The sequence below is a fragment of the Anabrus simplex genome, chromosome 1 (genome assembly GCF_040414725.1).
Source record: "Anabrus simplex isolate iqAnaSimp1 chromosome 1, ASM4041472v1, whole genome shotgun sequence".
NCBI classification, from domain to species: Eukaryota; Metazoa; Arthropoda; class Insecta; order Orthoptera; family Tettigoniidae; genus Anabrus; species Anabrus simplex.
In genome coordinates this window covers 24154458-24173062 of record NC_090265.1, presented here as the reverse complement: position 1 = coordinate 24173062, position 18605 = coordinate 24154458, and the positions used below count along the sequence as shown (strand labels likewise).

General features: G+C 42.9%; 1 protein-coding gene across 1 annotated transcript in view; it reads right to left on the bottom strand.

Moving 5' to 3' along the window:
- Nucleotides 1-14068, bottom strand: part of LOC136883436 (uncharacterized) — a 106995-nt gene extending 92927 nt beyond the window's left edge. The window contains exon 1 of the mRNA XM_067155738.2: nucleotides 13942-14068. The gene's annotated coding sequence lies outside the window, so the exon portion shown is untranslated. The remainder of the gene's footprint in view (nucleotides 1-13941) is intronic.
- Nucleotides 14069-18605: the final 4537 nt, after the last annotated feature.

Sequence of the window (18605 nt, the reverse complement as noted above, 5' to 3'; positions counted from 1 at the left end):
AGCCGAGATTCCTAAACGGAGCTTGTCATCCGCGACTTCACGTGACCGGTAATTAATTCACATTCGAGAAACAGTTAGACTTCGCCGATTTTCTGACCATTAGAAGTTTTAGTTTTTCGCTTCCCGTCATATTAGCTCCCAGCATCACATTAAACCTTTCTTTACTTGTTAACTGTTTCCTCACAAACCACAAATGCCGTAATGCACAGTTAACATTGCACAAAATTCGATTTACAGAGTACTTTTTGCTTCAAGCAAGACCGACTACAATATATCAGACCTTAATACAAAAACCAAAATGGTGGGCGTCATATGGGGTCATCTAAATAACTTCATTTCGATGCGAAAGCTTCGCATATTAGATTTCTTTCCTCCAGGAACACCAAGATTAATATCAATAACTGGAATTAAAGTATGAAGGCTTTCACGGCCGGTGTCAATATAATAAAAATCTTCCGGGCTATTATGCCGTAGTCCACCTCTCTCGCTTCTTCCAGACGTTTCGACTACTGCTGCGGTAGTCATCTTCTGTGGCATCGTGTAGATACGCTCTCCTGTATCCCGCTGGCGACTGCAGTCATTTTATCTAACAAACAGCCAGTTCCAGTTAACATAGTGATAAACGGTGATATCATTCCTTTTGTTAAGGTACCGTACACAATCGCGGTGGATTTGACGATAGCCATCAATGCAATCCTAACTGAGCAATTACAGAAATATTAAGACAGAACTGCTAAAAATTCAAAGTTCATGTGAGCATATAGGCTGGGCACACCTCTGTTAACCCACTATTTAGGTATTACATTCAGAAATTGGATAAGGCCCTCAGAAATAACAGTACACTCGTTATGTAAAATCTTATGATATGTTGTTATGCTATGATAAATGCTAGACCAACTTTCTCTCGATAACTGTGGGATACAAGGAGTTCAGTTTCTGGTCAAATTTAGAGCAAGCTGTAGGGCCTAATAGTATTCGTACGAACCTATTCTATCGAAGATATAATTATATGATGAGATAGAACGATGATGTTGGTTCATAGATACTACAGATACCGTACTATACTACACAAATATTTCACATTAATAGAATAAACACACTAATTTATAATAAGATACGTACTATAATACACTACAATAATTTTACACTACGTTCAGACGTAAACAGGTTATTACTAAGTAAGCACAAACAGAAATTGAAATGACAATTAAAGTTTGAAATTCGCAAGACTACTCAAAATAATAGAATAAGCACAAATAGAAATGAAAATTGCAATTAAGCCTAAAGTTTGAAATTCGCAAGAACTATCGTACTCAAGGATTACTAACAAAGTTAAACGCGTAGACAGAAGATTACTATTAGTGCTACTTTATCCTACTATGCTCTAACAGAAATGAAACCTTGCGTTTGGTTAAATGCTAAAGTATCGAAAGGGTTACCGTACACAAAGAAAAACACGAATATAACAGGCAAGATACTATCTAATACCGGTATACCGCATCTTCACTACAATTCTCAATTGAAATGTGGTTATGTGATTATTACAGCTGATGGATTACTATTATTTTCCCTACTCCACGGGACGGAGAGTAAAAGTGTCCTTAATTACTGAAAAATATGAGGTTGTCTACAATAATTTCTCAAAAATATTTGTGTCAAAACTACTCCTACTACTCCAGGGACTTGAACTGCAATTACTAGGATATAGGAACTTTATTATTATTAACTAACCACTCATAAATAATGAAAGATCGAGGGACCGAAATATAAATGACGGATACTTTAACTACCTACTCAGAACTACAAATGATCGGAATACAAGATCAGCTGATTTTTATTTACAGTATATTTACTTGACTACACTACATCCTTTGTTCACGACAGTAACCAACAATGCAATATCTGAATATGAAGAGCGACAATAATCAATAACAATACAACGACTGTTAACTATTTCACCAGTGAAATACTGTATATTCTATTAAAATCCTTCCTTTAAACAAAATTTACAACAGTATCGCGTTATTTAATGAAGTTATTACCTTATGGAGTCTTGGTTGTAGACAGCTCCACATCGTTCATAAATAAACCAGTCCTCATGGATAATAAGATTTATTTACACCACACACAGTTTTAGTACACCTTTGCATGTGAGATAGGTTACACTGATTACACCAACAAGGCACAAACAGGCGTGATGCTCATGCTCACTCCACGCAGCCGAATGACGCTAGTTTAGCAAGCTATATCCTGATGCAATGTTGCATCGTGCACAAGGGTGTGTTCTGTATGTGGGGCGAGTTCATTCTTCCTGATGCCGCCACATCACCCCCCACGGAGAAGGAAAGTTCACAAATCGAATGGACGAGCAAAGCGAACTCTGCGTCCTGATCGTGTTGTGTACTTTCTGGGTGGTGATGACGCATCAGGTAAGTCAGGTGTAAAAGAAGTGCTAGGTTGACTGGATGAAATGGGGGTAGCAGATGTGTCAGGTGTGTTGGTGCGGGTAGGAACAGCAAGGTTTGTTTCTATGTATGCAGGTTTAACACGGTCTGTACTCACTACTACTTCCTTGTTTCCGATCATTAGCGTCAAAGTCTTCTCATTATGGCTGACTACAGGGTAAGGACCAGAGTATGGGGGTTGCAAGGGAGGCTTCACATGATCAACTCTCAGGAAAACATGGGAGGCAGTTGCCAAGTCTTTGAAGACGAATATTTTCTCTTGACTATGGCGGGAGGCAGGAACAGGTCTTTGTTCGGCCATTACCTTCCTTAGGTGATTTTCAAAATCCGCAGGGTCAAGTGGAATAGGAGAACTGGGCGAAGAAGTAACCATTTCCCCAGGGAGGCGTAGAGGCTCCCCAAAAACTAGTTCGGCGGGGGAAGCTTTCAGATCTTCCTTTAGAACCGCACGCATGCCAAGTAACACTAGGGGTAAGGCTTTTATCCACGTTGCACTATGACACATCAGGGAAGCTTTTAGCTGTCTATGAAGACGCTCCACCATACCGTTAGCGGATGGGTGGTAGCTGGTTGTACGGATTTTTGTTGTACCAAATTGTGTCATAAGTCTGCGAAAGAGTGTAGACTCGAATTGTCTTCCTTGGTCAGTAGTTATACGAGTTGGGAGACCAAATCGGGAGATCCAACCACTTATTAGCGTATCGGCTGTTTCTTCAGCAGTGATGCTGCGCATCGGCCATGCCTCTGGCCAGCGAGTAAATCTGTCAACAGCAGTGAGGATATAATTATAGCCTTCGCAGACAGGCAGTGGACCAACAATATCCAAGTGAATGTGGCTGAAACGGCCTGTGGGTGCTCCGAAATTCCCCAAAGGAGATATATTATGCCTCGTCACTTTATTGCGTTGACACGACAAACAAGCACGAGTCCAGGCACGAGTGTCTTTCTGAATAGATGGCCAAACAAATCTATCTGAGACTAGACGAGAGGTGGCTCGAATACCTGGGTGGCTTAAGTTATGGAGCTTGTCGAAGAACTTGCGTCGAAAAGGAAGTGTCAGGAACGGACGAGGTTTTCCTGTTGATGTATCGCATACAATGGTAGTCGTGGTGCCCGGAAGGGTTACTTTTTCTAATGTCAGCGAAGTACCACCATGCAATAAGGCTTTGAGTTCATCATCGTCCGCTTGGGATCGAGCCAGCGCAGCGTAGTCATCTTCTAGTGAGATGGCTTCAACACGAGACATTGTATCGGCGACAACGTTATCTGCTCCCTTTATATGCTGAATATCAGTTGTGAACTGGGATATGAAGGACAGCTGATTTAGTTGGGCTGGGGGTAGTTTTTCTCTGCGTTGAGAAAATGCATAAAGCAGAGGCTTGTGGTCCGTATATATGGTGCATTGTTGTGCTTCCAGTATATAGCGGAAATGCTGGACAGCCTCGTACACAGCTAACAGTTCCCTGTAATAGGCCGGCCACATTGTTTGACGCGCTGAAAGCTTCTTACTGAAAAATGCTAGGGGCTGCCAATGGTGTCCAACTTTCTGCTGCAAACACGCTCCAACTTGAGTATTTGATGCATCGGTAAAGAGACCTAGAGGCGCATCTGGCAATGGATGAGCGAGTTGAGTGGTTTGCGCTAGGCTTTCTTTGCATTCGTGGAAAGCACGTTGCAATTCTGGAGTCCAGGGGACAGGTTTAGAACCCTTAAGCTTAGAATTGGCTAGGACGTTCACCAACGGCGCCTGCAATTCAGCCGCATGTGGTAGGAAACGTCTGTAGAAGTTGACCATGTCCAGGAACCGGCGGAGGCCCTGGACAGTCTTCGGTAGAGGGTATTCCAAGAGAGACTGGATTCTCTCTGGTGGAGGTTTTGTACCATCCTTTGAGAGCCGATAGCCCAAGAAGGTTACTTCACTTGCACCTAATACGCACTTGGATGGATTTATGACTACACCGTAATCAGCTAATCTCTGGAAAAGTATGCGGAGATGGTGCATATGCTCTTCAGCATCCCGTGAGAACACCAGGATATCGTCGATATACGGGAAACAGAAGTTTAAATCTCTAGTGACCTCATCCATAAAACGCTGGAAAGTTTGTCCAGCATTTCGTAACCCAAACGACATATAGGGAAATTCAAACAGCCCAAAAGGGGTTGTTATGGCTGTTTTGCAAATGTCACTGGGGTGAATTGGAATCTGTTGGTAGGCCTTGATAAGGTCAAATGTACTGAAAATGGTTGACCCAGCAATGTTATGGCAAAAATCTCCTATGTGTCGTACCGGGTAGCGGTCGGGTATTGTTCTTGCATTCAATGCCCGGTAATCGCCACATGGACGCCATGAGTTGTCCCGCTTAGGTGCAAGGTGCAAGGGTGAGGACCAGGGACTATTAGAAGGTCTCGCTGTACCACACCTTACCATGTCCTCGAATTCTTTCTTCGCTATCTGCAATTTTTGGGGTCCTAGACGACGAGGTCGACAAGAGACTGGTGGACCTTCGGTTGTCCTAATGTGATGTACAGTATTGTGTTTAATATCACGTTGGATCCCAGGTGGGCGAGTAATGGACTGAAACTCAGCGAGCAACATGCTGAAAGGTGAGTTGGTGGATACTGCAGCAGTCTTTACGCTGGCCTGTTCGATAGAGGCTACAGATGCCTTAACGTGTAGGCCGGTGGTGCCGTCGAGGAGGCATCTGTTACGGCAGTCAGGGAGTAAGTTATAGTAAGCCAGAAAATCAGAACCAATGATGGCTGTGCTAACATCAGCAATGACAAATTGCCAACGAAAGTCGCGACGTAAACCAAGGTTGAGGTTCATGGGAAGGATACCGTATGTCCTGATTGTACTACCGTTTGCAGCACTCAGCTCATACCCAGAAGCTTTGCAAGTGCTTCCCAGAAGCTTACGCGGGAAACAGCAAAGGTCAGATCCGGTGTCAATCAGAAATTTTGCTTTGGTATTCTGATCAAAAATAAATAGACGGCGGCCCGAAGTAGAACAGACAGTTGCCGTCTTCACTGGCTGTTCGTTCCGTTTTCTGCCTGCCAGAAACAGGGACTAGTACATTTTACAGCTTTATCTTGGAACTTTTTGTGGTACCAACAAAGCCGGCTCTGTGGAGTAAGGGAACGGTCACGGCTTTTAGATCTCCTTTTACTGTGACTCCTGCCTCGGGGCTGGTTACGGGCCAGGGCATCGACTTTACGTGTCAATTCCTCCATCTGGGCAGCTAAAGTGTTCGGCGCAGCTGTAGCATGTACGGCCAAGTGGCTATATGGTGGTATGACAGTAGGTGAGAGTTCCAAGATCTTGTCTGCAAGCTCTGCTATATCAGCTAGAGGCATTAACTGGGCCGCTAATATAGCCTGCAAGTGCTGGGGTAGTCGACGCATGAAAAGTTGTTTTAATATACTTTCGTCATGAAGTGAGCTACCGGCTAATGACTTTAAGTGACGTAAAAATTGTGATGGTTTCCTATCGCCGAGTTCTTCGTCACCAACAAGTTGGCGAACTCGTTGCTCTTCGGATACGGAAAGGCGACGGACTAGTTCAGATTTTAGTTTTTCGTAACGTCCTGTGGTAGGAGGGTTAATGACAATGTCTTCTACCTCGGCTATGACCTTGGTGTCAAGCTGTGAAATTACATTATCAAATTTAGTCTGGTCGGCCGTGATGCCTGCGAGCCTGAATTGAGTCTCAACCTGGGCGAACCAAACAGTTGGTCTGTCATACCAAAACGGTGGTAGCTTTGCAGAGATTTTGGCAACTTGGCCAACATTGCTAGATGTAGCATCGGTACCAGTAGACTCATGCTCCTGGAGCCGGGCTAGTAATGCTTCGTTCTGCTCTTGCAAAGGCTTCGTCAAAGCAATAAATTGTTGGAGTTGGTTCTGCAAGTTGTTATTTTGTTCCTCCAAAGCTTTTAATCGATCCTCCGCCATAATCAAGATGGGTACACAACACAAGGGCAAGGAGAAAAAGAATTCTGAAAATACCGGACAAGGTGACAAAGAAGTAGTCAGAGGTACGATGTGTAGTTGTGTGTGTAAGTATGTATGAAGATGTGAGGATGTGAGGATGAGCAACACAAGCACAAATTTACAAATGGTTTGAAACAATCTTATAGGTTAGCTGGAAACTAAATATTATGCAGGTAGGCCTAGCATATGATAAGAGATTCACATATAAACTATAAGTTAACAAAATAATCTTGCAGATGTTACACACTGATTTTGGTTATAAATGAAAATATTAAGCATAAACCGTGGGTTCCAATGTCCATTTAAAGTCTTGAGGAATATCCATATAATGCAACTGTATGTTATACCTGTAATGTAACAACTTAGAAACCACTAAAAGGCACGATTACGATTTATATATATAGTACAACAATTCAAGCAGTAGTAATGCATGAGAAGTAGGTTATTTTAAAGTAATTTTACTTGTTTGAACAGCAAATAGGGTAGGCCTATGTTGTGGAGTAGTCTGTATCTTAGGCCTTAATTAGCAAAAAGAGAAAGAAAATTGCACAGAAGATTGCTGGATTACGTACATCAATTTAACACCAAGATTGTAACTATGGTTAGAAAACTAGGTACTGTCCACTGTAGGCCTATACATTTCTTTGTGATGTTCGTACAACTTCACAACGAATTTATGTTGTGAATAATTTGCAATATTCCGGAACAAGTAAAACGTAGGTTATATACATACAAGTTTTTAGATGATATGTTGCGTTCTTGAAGAGTAGCAGATGCGGCGTAACAAAGAGAAGTGGCGTAAAGTTGCCGCGTGCGGACTGAAGCGATGCGTATCACCGACGGCCGTTAGGATTCTGGCGACTGTTTTTGTCGTTTGTCGATTTGGTTTCATACTCGGAAGAGGTGGTAGTTCCAATGAAGTAAACAGTCTAATGCCTCTTTGAAATAAAGTGTGGTAACATACCGTGATCTGTGGTGAAGCACGTGGTCCAAGATAGGTTATGGTATGAGCGTGTTCTCCATACTCGGGGTCACCATTTATGGAGTCTTGGTTGTAGACAGCTCCACATCGTTCATAAATAAACCAGTCCTCATGGATAATAAGATTTATTTACACCACACACAGTTTTAGTACACCTTTGCATGTGAGATAGGTTACACTGATTACACCAACAAGACACAAACAGGCGTGATGCTCATGCTCACTCCACGCAGCCGAATGACGCTAGTTTAGCAAGCTATATCCTGATGCAATGTTGCATCGTGCACAAGGGTGTGTTCTGTATGTGGGGCGAGTTCATTCTTCCTGATGCCGCCACAACCTTCGTGGTAGGTGGGACAGTTGGACTGCTATTTGAAATACCCTGTCAATTACCTACACTAATATAACCACTGCCTAGGTTAAGACTCTCTTTAATATCCCATCTTTGTAAGTATTTTATCAACAAATCTACTGATATTTTAATAATAATATTTAAAAAAAAGATATTTCTTCTTTCACGCAGTCCTAAATTACAGCTTGTAATCTAGCGAACGTCTACGGAACTACCCAGTGTAAAAATTGTAAATAAATACCACTAATCTCAATTACTACGAACAAACACTAAACAATATTATTGTGGAACTAAATATATCACACACACACACACACACACACACACACACACAAAATTTGCTAAATTTCTACAACTATTAACTACTTTATCACTAAGATAATACAGAGCTCTTGTAACAGCCAACCACACGTTAGCGCATCCAACAATGGAATCTCAATTTACCAAATGTCAATTGAGAAGGTAATGCGAACGACAGGAAGCACGAACAACAAACGGCATATGAGTTAATATGGGAAGGGCAGCTGATTCAGAAACTGATGGAACCAACTAGAGGGAAGAATATTTTGGATGTGGTGCTGGTAAAACGAGATGAGCTCTATAGAGAAACCGAAGTAATAGATGGTATTAGTGATCACGAAGCTGTTATTTTTTCTTAGTTAAAAATAAATGTGAAAGAAAGGAAGGAATTAAAATTAGTACTATTAGGCAGTACCATATGGCTGACAAAACAGGCATGATGGAGTTCTTAAAAAGTAACTATGATCGGTGGAAAATGGTAAATAAAAATGTAAACAGACTCTGGGATGGGTTTAAAGCAATTGTTGAGGAATGTGAAAATAGGTTAGTAGGCCCTACCTTTAAAGGTTGCAAGGAATGGTAAAGATCCATTAAATTATAACAGAGAAATGAAGAGACTAAGAAGAAGATGCAGGTTGGAAAGAAATAGAGTTGGAAATAGCTGTGGAAGTAAGGAGAAATTGAAGCAACTTACTAGGAAATTGAATCTAGCAAAGAAGGCAGCTAAGGATAACATGATGGCAAGCATAATTGGCAGTCATACAAATTTTAGTGAAAAATGGAAGGGTATGTATAGGTACTTTCAAGGCAGAAACAGGTTTGAAGAAGGACAATCCAGGAATCATTAATGAACAAGGGGAGTATGTATGCAAGCTACTTCAAAAGGTAGAAGTATTCAGTCAGCACTATGTAAAGATTGTTGGTTACAAGGATAATGTCCACATAGAGGAGGTGATAATACAGTACCAAAGATGTATTAAAATTTACCAATGACAACAATGACAACAATGACATTTACAATAAGACACAAAAGTTGAAAACTAGAAAAGCAGCTGGAATTGATAAGGTTTCGGGTGATATACTAAAGACAATGGGTTGGTATATGGTACCATATCTGAAGTACTTATATGATTATTGTTTGCATGAAGGAGCTATACCAAATGAATGGAGAGTTGCTATAGTAGCCCCTGTGTATAAAGCTGAAAATTACAGGCCAGTCAGTTTGACATGCATTGCATGTAAGCTTTGGGAAAGCATTCCTTCTGATTATATTAGACATGTTTGTGAAATGAATAACTGGTTTGACAGAAGGCAGTTTGGGTTTAGGAAAGGTTATTCCACTGTAGCTCAACTTGTAGGATTCCAGCAAGATATAGCAGATATCCTGGATTCAGGAGGTCAAATGGGCTGTATTGTGATTGACCTATCTAAGGCATTTGATAGGGTAGATCATGGGAGACTACTGGAAAAAATGAGTGCAATTGGACTAGACAAAAGGGTGACTGAATGGGTTGCTATATCCTATTTCTAGAAAATAGAACTCAGATATAATTAGAGTAGGCAGAGCTTTATCTGACCTTGTAATAATTAAGAGGGGAATTCTTCAAGTTAGTATTATTGGACCTTTATGTGATATGTGTAAAGAAGTGGAATCAGATATAAGGCCTTTCGCAGACGATGTCCTTCTGTACAGAGTAATGAAGAAGTTACTTTCTTTGCTTGTGGCTTTACGTCGCACCGACACAGATAGATCTTATGGCGACGATGGGACTGGAAAGGCCTAGCAGTTGGAAGGAAGTAGCCGTGGCCTTAATTAAGGTACAGTCCCAGCATTTGCCTGGTGTGAAAATGGGGAAACCAAGGAAAACCATCTTCAGGGCTGCCGACAGTGGCATTCGAACCCACTATCTTCCGGATGCCAGCTTACAGCCGCGTTAAATAAGTTACAAGATTGTGAGCAACTGTAAAATGACCTCGATAATGTTGTGAGATGGACGGTAGGCAATGGTGTGATAATAAATGGGGTTAAAAGTCAGGTTGTGAGTTTCACAACAGGAAAAGTCCTCTCAGTTTTAATTACTGCGTTGATGGGGTGAAAGTTCCTTTTGGGGATCATTGTAAGTATCTAGGTGTTAATACAAGGAAAGATCTTCATTGGGGTGATCACATAAATATAATTGTTAATAAAGGGTACAGCTCTCTGCACATGGTTATGAGGGTATTTAGGAGTTGTAGTAAAGATGCAAAGGAGAGGGCATACAAGTCTCTCGTAAGACCCCAACTAGAGTATGGTTCCAGTGTATGGGGCCCTCACCAGTGTTAATTGATTCAAGAACTGGAAAAATCCAAAGAAAAGAAGCTCGATTTCTTCTGGGTGATTTCCGACAAAAGAGTAGCGTTACAAAAATATTGCAAAGTTTAGGCTGGGAAGACTTGGGAGAAAGAAGACGAGCTGTTTGACTAAGTGGTGTGTTACAAGTAACTATTCTGGTGTGTTCCGAGCTGTCAGCGGAGTGATGGCATGGAATGACATCAGTAGATGAATAAGTTTGAGTGATGTCTTTAAAAGTAGGGAAGATCACAATATGAAGATAAAGTTGGAATTCAAGAAGACAAACTGGGGCAAATATTCGTTTATAGGTAGGGGAGTTAGGGATTTGAATAACTTACCAAGGGAGATGTTCAATAAATTTCCAATTTCTTTGCGATCATTTAAGAAAAGGCTAGGAAAACAACAGATAGGGAATCTGCCACCTGGGCGACTGCCTAAATGCAGATCAGTAGTGATTGATTGATTTTAGCAAATGCTACAGCCGTCACAGCACAACAATAGGCTCTGTTATGCACAATACACCTCTAACTCTAGGCCTACACGATATGAATTACTCGTTAATGAATAAATAAAAAAACCAAACCCCATGGCACTACAGCCCTACCAAGCGACCGCTGCTCGGCCCGCAGGCCTGCAGATTACGAGGTGTCGTGTGGTCAGCACGACGAATCCTCTCGGCCATAATTCTTGGCTTTCTAGACCGGCGCCGCTATCTCAGTTCTAATCACACAGGCTGAGTGGACCTCGAACCAGCCCTCACGTCCAGGTAAAAATCCCTGGCCTGGCCGGGAATCGAACCCGGGGCCTCCGGGTGAGAGGCAGGCACGCTACCCCTACACCACGGGGCCGGATTAATGAATAAATATACGGTATACTTTATATTTAATAACGCGGTTGAAATAGTACTTCATATCCTCTAAACACAATGTAAACAAACATAACCAGGTGCGAACGACACATCTCTTACGACCAGCATGAATTCCACCATCTTCCCGCCAATCGATAGTAGCATTAAGGTCTGAGATATTGTAGTAGGTCTTGCTTCAACGGACGAAATGTTTGCTTCGAGAAATCGAGAAATTCGTGTACCAGTAACCGAATTTCGAGCAATGGAGAAATTAATTAGAGAAATTCACACAATGTGCATACATGGTACAGACAAATCATGGTTAGTTGACTCTATCACAGAACATAGTCAGTAATTCGGTCCTTTGCTTGCCAAACATTGCATGGTATCTGTCGCACAGCGCTTGCACACACATTCTTGTCCTGGAGAATAAAAACCTACTTTCTGGCATAATAGGTGGTGAAATGAAATGGCGAGTGGCTTTCAGTGCCAGGGGGTGTCCGAGGACATGTTCGGCTCGCCCGGTGCAGGTCTTTCGAGTTGTCACCGGTAGGCGACCTGCGCTTCGGGATGAGGATGAAATGATGATGAAGACGACACATACACCCAGACCCTGTGTCAGAGAAATTAACCCATGATCGTTAAAATGTTCGACCCTGCCTGCAATCGAACCCGCGACCACTGTGACCAAAGGCCAGCACGCTAACCATTTAGCCATGGAGCCGGACATAATAGGTGGTAAAAACCATGTATTGCAAACCGAGTCGTCACATGTCTGAGGTCGTAGTTTGGTATGATCATGGCGTCGGTGGCATAGAACTCTTCCCATATTTCTTCTCTGTTTTGATGCAAGTTCCATCATGATAGAATTGTAGGTGGGTGTGGCTGGAAGTTGACATTTTAGCCTTATTTCCTCTAAGTAAAATGGTTCCTTTGCCAATACGTACACCAAGAGAGAGATGGAGTGTACCTGAGGAGACACATAAAACTCTCGTGGAGCTCATGATCGCAGCCTTTACATCTTCTACCGAGAATAAGTAACTTTACTACTAAGGACAGTGCTCTACCGACTGAGCTACCCAGCCCACTACAGCAGATCACGGGGAAGTACGGTAGTGTATTGCGAACACAATTTTTATCTTCCCGTATTGGGCACTCCAAGTGAAGACTAATGGACGATTAAAAGGAGTGTTTACTTTGGTGTAATCGGGAATTTTACCAATCGCGACTGGTTTTAATCAGGACTCGGATTTTCACCAGAAAAAATCAGGAGAGTACCGCTTAAAGTCAAGATGTCTCCAAACTCTGTGTACAACACCGTTTCATATTATTCTCTAGGTTAAAATACGTGCCAGACAGTCAGAGTTCCTCAAGATTTGGTTACATATTTTTAAGGTTGACCGCTTCTGTGGTGTAGTGGTTAGTGTGAGTAGCTGCCAGGTCCGGAGACCCGCGTTCGATTTCCGGCTCTGCCACGAAATTTTGAAAAGAAATACGAGGACTGGAACGGTGTCCGGTCAGCATCGGGGGGTCAAGTGAGTAGAGGGGGTTCGATTCTCACCTCAGCCACCCTCGAAGTGGTTTCTCACTTCTTATCACGGCAAATCCCGGGATGGTCCTTAACTTAAGGCCACGGCCTCTCCCTTGTCTATCCCTGGTCTATCCCTTCAAATCTTCCCATCCCCCACAAGGCCCCTGTTCAGCATAGCAGATGAGGCCGCCTGGGCGAGGCACTGGTTCCCCTCCTCCGTTGTGTCCCAGACCAACTGCCTCACGCACCAGGACACTGTCCTTGAGGCGGTAAAGGTAGGATCCCTCGCTAAATCTGGGGGAAAACCAAGCCTGGCGGGTAAAGAGATTAAATAACATAATGTTTAGCCCCCCCACCAAACAGAGGTTACCGTCACAAACTTGCTCTGTTGAACTTACCTAAATTACGACAGGAGGTGTTAACGAAGTAGATCCCACCACACTGTAATAATAATGTCTCAACCCTGAAGACGATTCCTCTTCAAAAGTTCACTCCTGATCAAGTACTTCAAACGTAGAAGTCAAATATAATCCTACATCCTACGGTCAGCGCTATTACCTGTCATTCTCGGTGGAGGTGGTGATTACAACTGAGCAACCATCCTCTATTAACACTGAAACTAACCAACCACACGGCACTACAGCCCTGGCCTACCGAGCGACCGCTGCTCAGCCTGAAGGCCTGCAGATTACGAGGTGTCGTGTGGTCAGCACGGCGAATCCTCTGGGCCGTCATTGTTGGCTTTCTAGACCGGGTCTAATAACACTAATCAGAGAGAAAAAAATGGAAGGGGTCTGACACTTCGTAAAACGAAGGTATCGGACAAAGAAAGTCCAGGGCCACGAAGGGCATGAAAATGAAAGGCTCTCCAGGCCTCGAATGCTCTAGTACTGTCGGGGTCGGAAAAGAACAAGAGTTGACCAAAGGAGGTCGGATAGAATAGATGAAATTGAGGAGCCTGGCACAAGTGGAAGCAATGTCAGGACTAAGCTAAGGGCCCCGTGGTCGCCAGTCGACTCTCCCAAGTTGAGAGCTTCTGCGGCTGCTATCCTCGGGGGTTCCGAGTTCAATTCTCGGTACTGCCAGAAATTTAAGGTTGGCGGGAAGGCTGATATGTAGTTAAAATGGTACATGCAGCTCACCTGTATTTGGGGTGTGCCTGAGAAAAGCTGTGCACCACCTCGGGACGAAGACCAAAGTTTACTTTACTTTTATGACTACGAACACAATTGCAGCACCTATCACTTCTGCCGCTGTGCTATAGCGCAGGATGGTCCAATCTGCGAGTCAATATGAGAAAACAGTATGACCCACGTAACACTGGCATCCAGGTGGCTGGGAATGTTTACACTGATACCTGCGGTGCCGGCCTGTGTTTGTGCACAGGGGTGTCCTAACTCTTCGCGGCGTGTGGGATGTCCTGCTCTACACCCGTACACGAGCGTATTGATTATTTATCATTGATCATTTATGTTTCTGTTGCGTAAAAATAAAATTACAAATGAGTTATGATTTTCATATGTCTTTCTTTCTTAATCTGCTTACCCTCCAGGGTTGGCTTTTCCCTCGAACTCAGCGAGGGATCCCACCTCTAGCGCCTCAAGGGCAGTGTCCTGGAGCTTCAGACTCTGGGTCGGGGTATACAACTGGGGAGAATGACCAGTACCTCGCCCAGGCGGCCTCACCTGCTATGCTGAACAGGGGCCTTGCGGGGGGGATTGAATGATTGGAAGGGATAGACAAGGAAGAGGGAAGGAAGCGGCCGTGGCCTTAAGTCGTGCTGATCACAGGACACCTTGTAATCTGCGGGCCTTCGGTCTGAGCAGCGGACACTTGATAGGCCAAGGCCCTTCAAGGGCTGTAGTGCCATGGGGTTTGGTTGGTTTTTCTTAAATGATTTTAAAGCAATCAGATATTTATTGAACATCTCCTTACCTCCCCTTGCTATAAACGAATATTTGCCTCAATTTGTCCTCTTGAATTCCAACTTTATCTTCATATTGTGATCTTTCCTACTTTTAAAGACACCACTCAAACTTATTCGTCTACTGATGTCATTCCACGCCATCTCACCACTGACAGCTTGGAACATACCACTTAGTCGAGCAGCTCGTCTTCTTTCTCCCAAGTCTTCCCAGCCCAAACTTTGCAACATTTCAAGGTCCCCCCGGAATAAGGGTCTATGCCACAAAACTAAAATGTTCAGGAAACAGAAAAAACGTCTGAATAACGAGAACATGAAAAATATATATTTTGAATTAAATCAGAATGCTTAAAGACCACTTGAAAACCGAATGATCACAAATTAACCTTATCAATGTAGTAAAAAAGTACTTTCTCATTTTGAAATCATGGAATAAGGGTCTAAATCACATTTTCACAGTTTAATACAGTGTTACTTATTGTGAGATGAATCACTTCAAATCATTATAGAATCCTCTGAATTCTTGAGACATACAGTCACACATCTTCAGTAGGTCATTCTTTTTTCTTTCTTAATGGGCAGTGTTCAGCCGTAGAGTTGTGGCAATTCTTGAGGCAGGGATAGTGGCTGATTACGTCTGTTCTTGACACCTTTAACTAAGGCATATCTTTCCCGAGGAGCAATCAAATTGTGGCATCTTCAGAAAACTTCAGTCACATTCCTTCAGTAACCTTGAATTTAAGGTCTTTGACCAACATTTCGCGTCTTTGAAGTCAGAACTCTGGACAGACAGACTAAACATGCCTGAAAAAGTTATTTTACTTACCTGCGGTGAACTACTGTCAACCTTTTGCTGGAACATGGTATTCAATTTCCGACGTGAAGTGGCATCTGTTCTCTGATTATACCTCCTTTTCGGTTCAGAGATTTTGAGGCACTTATTCACAAGAAACAAAGACTGCTCATTAAGGTCCATGGTATAGTATTCTGTACACTACTCCTTTACACAATCAGTGAGCTGAATACACCCATTCTCGTTACAGAACTTTGGATCATACACACGGCCCCGAAACAACGAAGAAGCAGAAAATTATTATAATGTTATACCCTATGCCATTTTTTTGTTATTTGCTTTTCGTTGCACCGACACAGGTAGGTCTTGTGGCGACGATGGGATAGGAAAGGCCTAGGAATGGGAGGGAAGCTGCCGTGGCCTTAATGAAGGTACATCCCCAGCATTTGCCTGGTGTGAAAATGGGAAACCACGGAAAACCATCTTCAGGGCTGCCGACAGTGGGGTTCGAACACACTATCTCCCAATTACTAGATACTGGCCGCACTTAAGCGACTGCAGCTATCGAGCTCGGTCTATACCATTTTACCGTAATGATAATTAAATGAATGGTTTGTATAATGCATTATGTAACAATGACCACATTTATTCTAAGGATCTTCCTTAGCACAACATAACCCATTTATTATAGATCCTTATTCCACTCACCTGTTGTGGCCTCGTTTTTGCTTCTTTTATAACGCCTTTCGTTGTTGTATAAGCCTCACTCCTATTTCGTTTCCTTTTACGTTCATTATCCTTCCAGTTATCCCTATTTATCTTAGTTTTTCTGGTTTTATTCAAGTTTTTTAACTCGTTGGACGAAACATTCAACACACTGGCATCCATCTTGAATGAGTGGCATAGACCCTTCTTCCAGGCAAAGACGTTTTTAACAGACAAATGACCTATTTCTGTTAAAGTTATGACTATCATAGTTCGCATGCAATAGCCTGAGATGATATAGACCCTTATTCCGCAAAAAACTCAACTTGCTGAAAAATGTGGTTTAGATCCTTCTTCCGGGGGGGGGGGGGGCTTCATTTTTGTAACGCTACTCTTTTGTCGGAAATCGCCCAGAACAAAATAATCGAGCTGCTTTTCTTAGGATTTTTTTCCAGTTCTTGAATCAAGTAATCCTGGTGAGGGTCCCATACACTGGAACCATTCTCTAGTAGGGGTCTTACCAGAGACTTATATGCCCTCTCCTTTACATCTTTACTACAACCCCTAAACACCCTCATAACCATGTGCAGAGATTTGTGCCCTTTATTTACAATCCCATTTATGTGATTACCTCAATGAAGATCATTCCTTATAATAACACCTAGATACCAAGGTGCTCGACGTAAGCCACGACCCTTTTCAACTGTTTATTTATTGCTTGACCTCCCGAGAACTCGTTTGCACTTTGCGTAGCTTGACATTCAAAACCACTTTCATTCGAACATAATTCAACATGGTTACATCGCATACAACCGTTACACGACACAACGCGGTCAGACAGTGACTAACTGCTGCTCTCATTCGCAAGACGAAAAAAAAAAAAAAAAGGGGATCAGATAATAAAAAAATAATAATTTGAGACGAGCGTGACTCGAACTCGCCATCTTCGTAACTGAAGTGAAGAACCGTAACCACTCGACCACCGTGTGGCAGTCTGCTGCTTGATGGTACCTGGTATGCTAAAGCTCTCGCAACTTTCTCGACATTTTCAAAATCGCTTTTTTAGGAAACTTTTGAGAGTTGCGCGCTATTACTTCGCCAGTGTGTTTTTGTGATGTAGTATTACCAACCTACAAAGTTTGAACAAAATCGGTGATGCGGACATCGTGACCTCCCAATGTTAGATAGCAGTAGGGACAATATAATTAGGCCTAATCTGTTCTTTGCGATTGATTAAGGATGATAACTCTACTTTTTTGAGAGATAAAAGTGATCTCGAAGTAAAAAAAAGGAACAATTGGTAACCGATGAACGAAGATACGTTCAATGTTCTGTAAAATACCTTGCAAAGCACAGTGTGTAACGTACTGCACTTTAGTGATATATCGAGACCACCCCGGATAATATATCCACGGTATTCCTTGCCTGCCTTAACAGGGAACCAGAAGGAGCCCTCACAGGTTCCTAACTGAATCTGGCATTGCTGCCACCAGGCTCCAGTCAACTCTTGTTCTCTCCCGACTCGGAATTAGGGCACCTTTCATTTATAAGCCCTTCGTAGCTGTTCTCTTTCTTTTGCCGACACCTTCATTCTACGAAGGGCTGGTTTTCAACCAACTTTCCCCCCGATTAGTTTTAAGAGAGGATGGTTGCCCGGTCACCATAAGACATCAGGGCGTTAAGATAAAAAAAGAAGTGTAATCTCCGTGCAGGCCATGAAGACCCTGGGAGCAGTAGCGGCGCTAAGAAGCTCCCTCCCCCCGCAATAACTGAAAATGGGCCTCTCGTTTTCTGATAAGAAAAGTGACAAGTTTGCAATGAACAGCAACGACGTTACACATCAAACACTTATATGGTACGAACACACACACATAATAGGACCAAATCATTTTCTTTCTATCTTAATAAGTTTACCCTCCAGGGTCGGTTTTTCCCTCGGACTCAACGAGGGGAGAATGACCAGTACCTGCTGAACAGGGGCCTTGGCGGGGAATGGGAAGATTGGATACAATAGACAAGGAAGAGGCCTTAAGTTAGGTATCATCCCGGCATTTGCCTGGAGGAGAAGTGGGAAACCACGGAAAACCACTTTCAGGATGGCTGAGGTGGGAATCGAACCCTCCTCTACTCAGTTGACCTCCCGAGGCTGAGTGGACCCCGTTCCAGCCCTCGTACCACTTTTCAAATTTCGTGGCAGAGCCTGGAATTGAACCCGGGCCTCCGGGGGTGGCAGCTAATCACGCTAACCACTACACCACAGCGCCGCATACCAAATAATTTACTACTATTTACAACGCAATGGTCCATCGTAGGCCTACTTACTTACACTACTGAATGGCGAGAGTTATAAACAAGTTCGAAACTTCAGTATTTATAATTTAGAT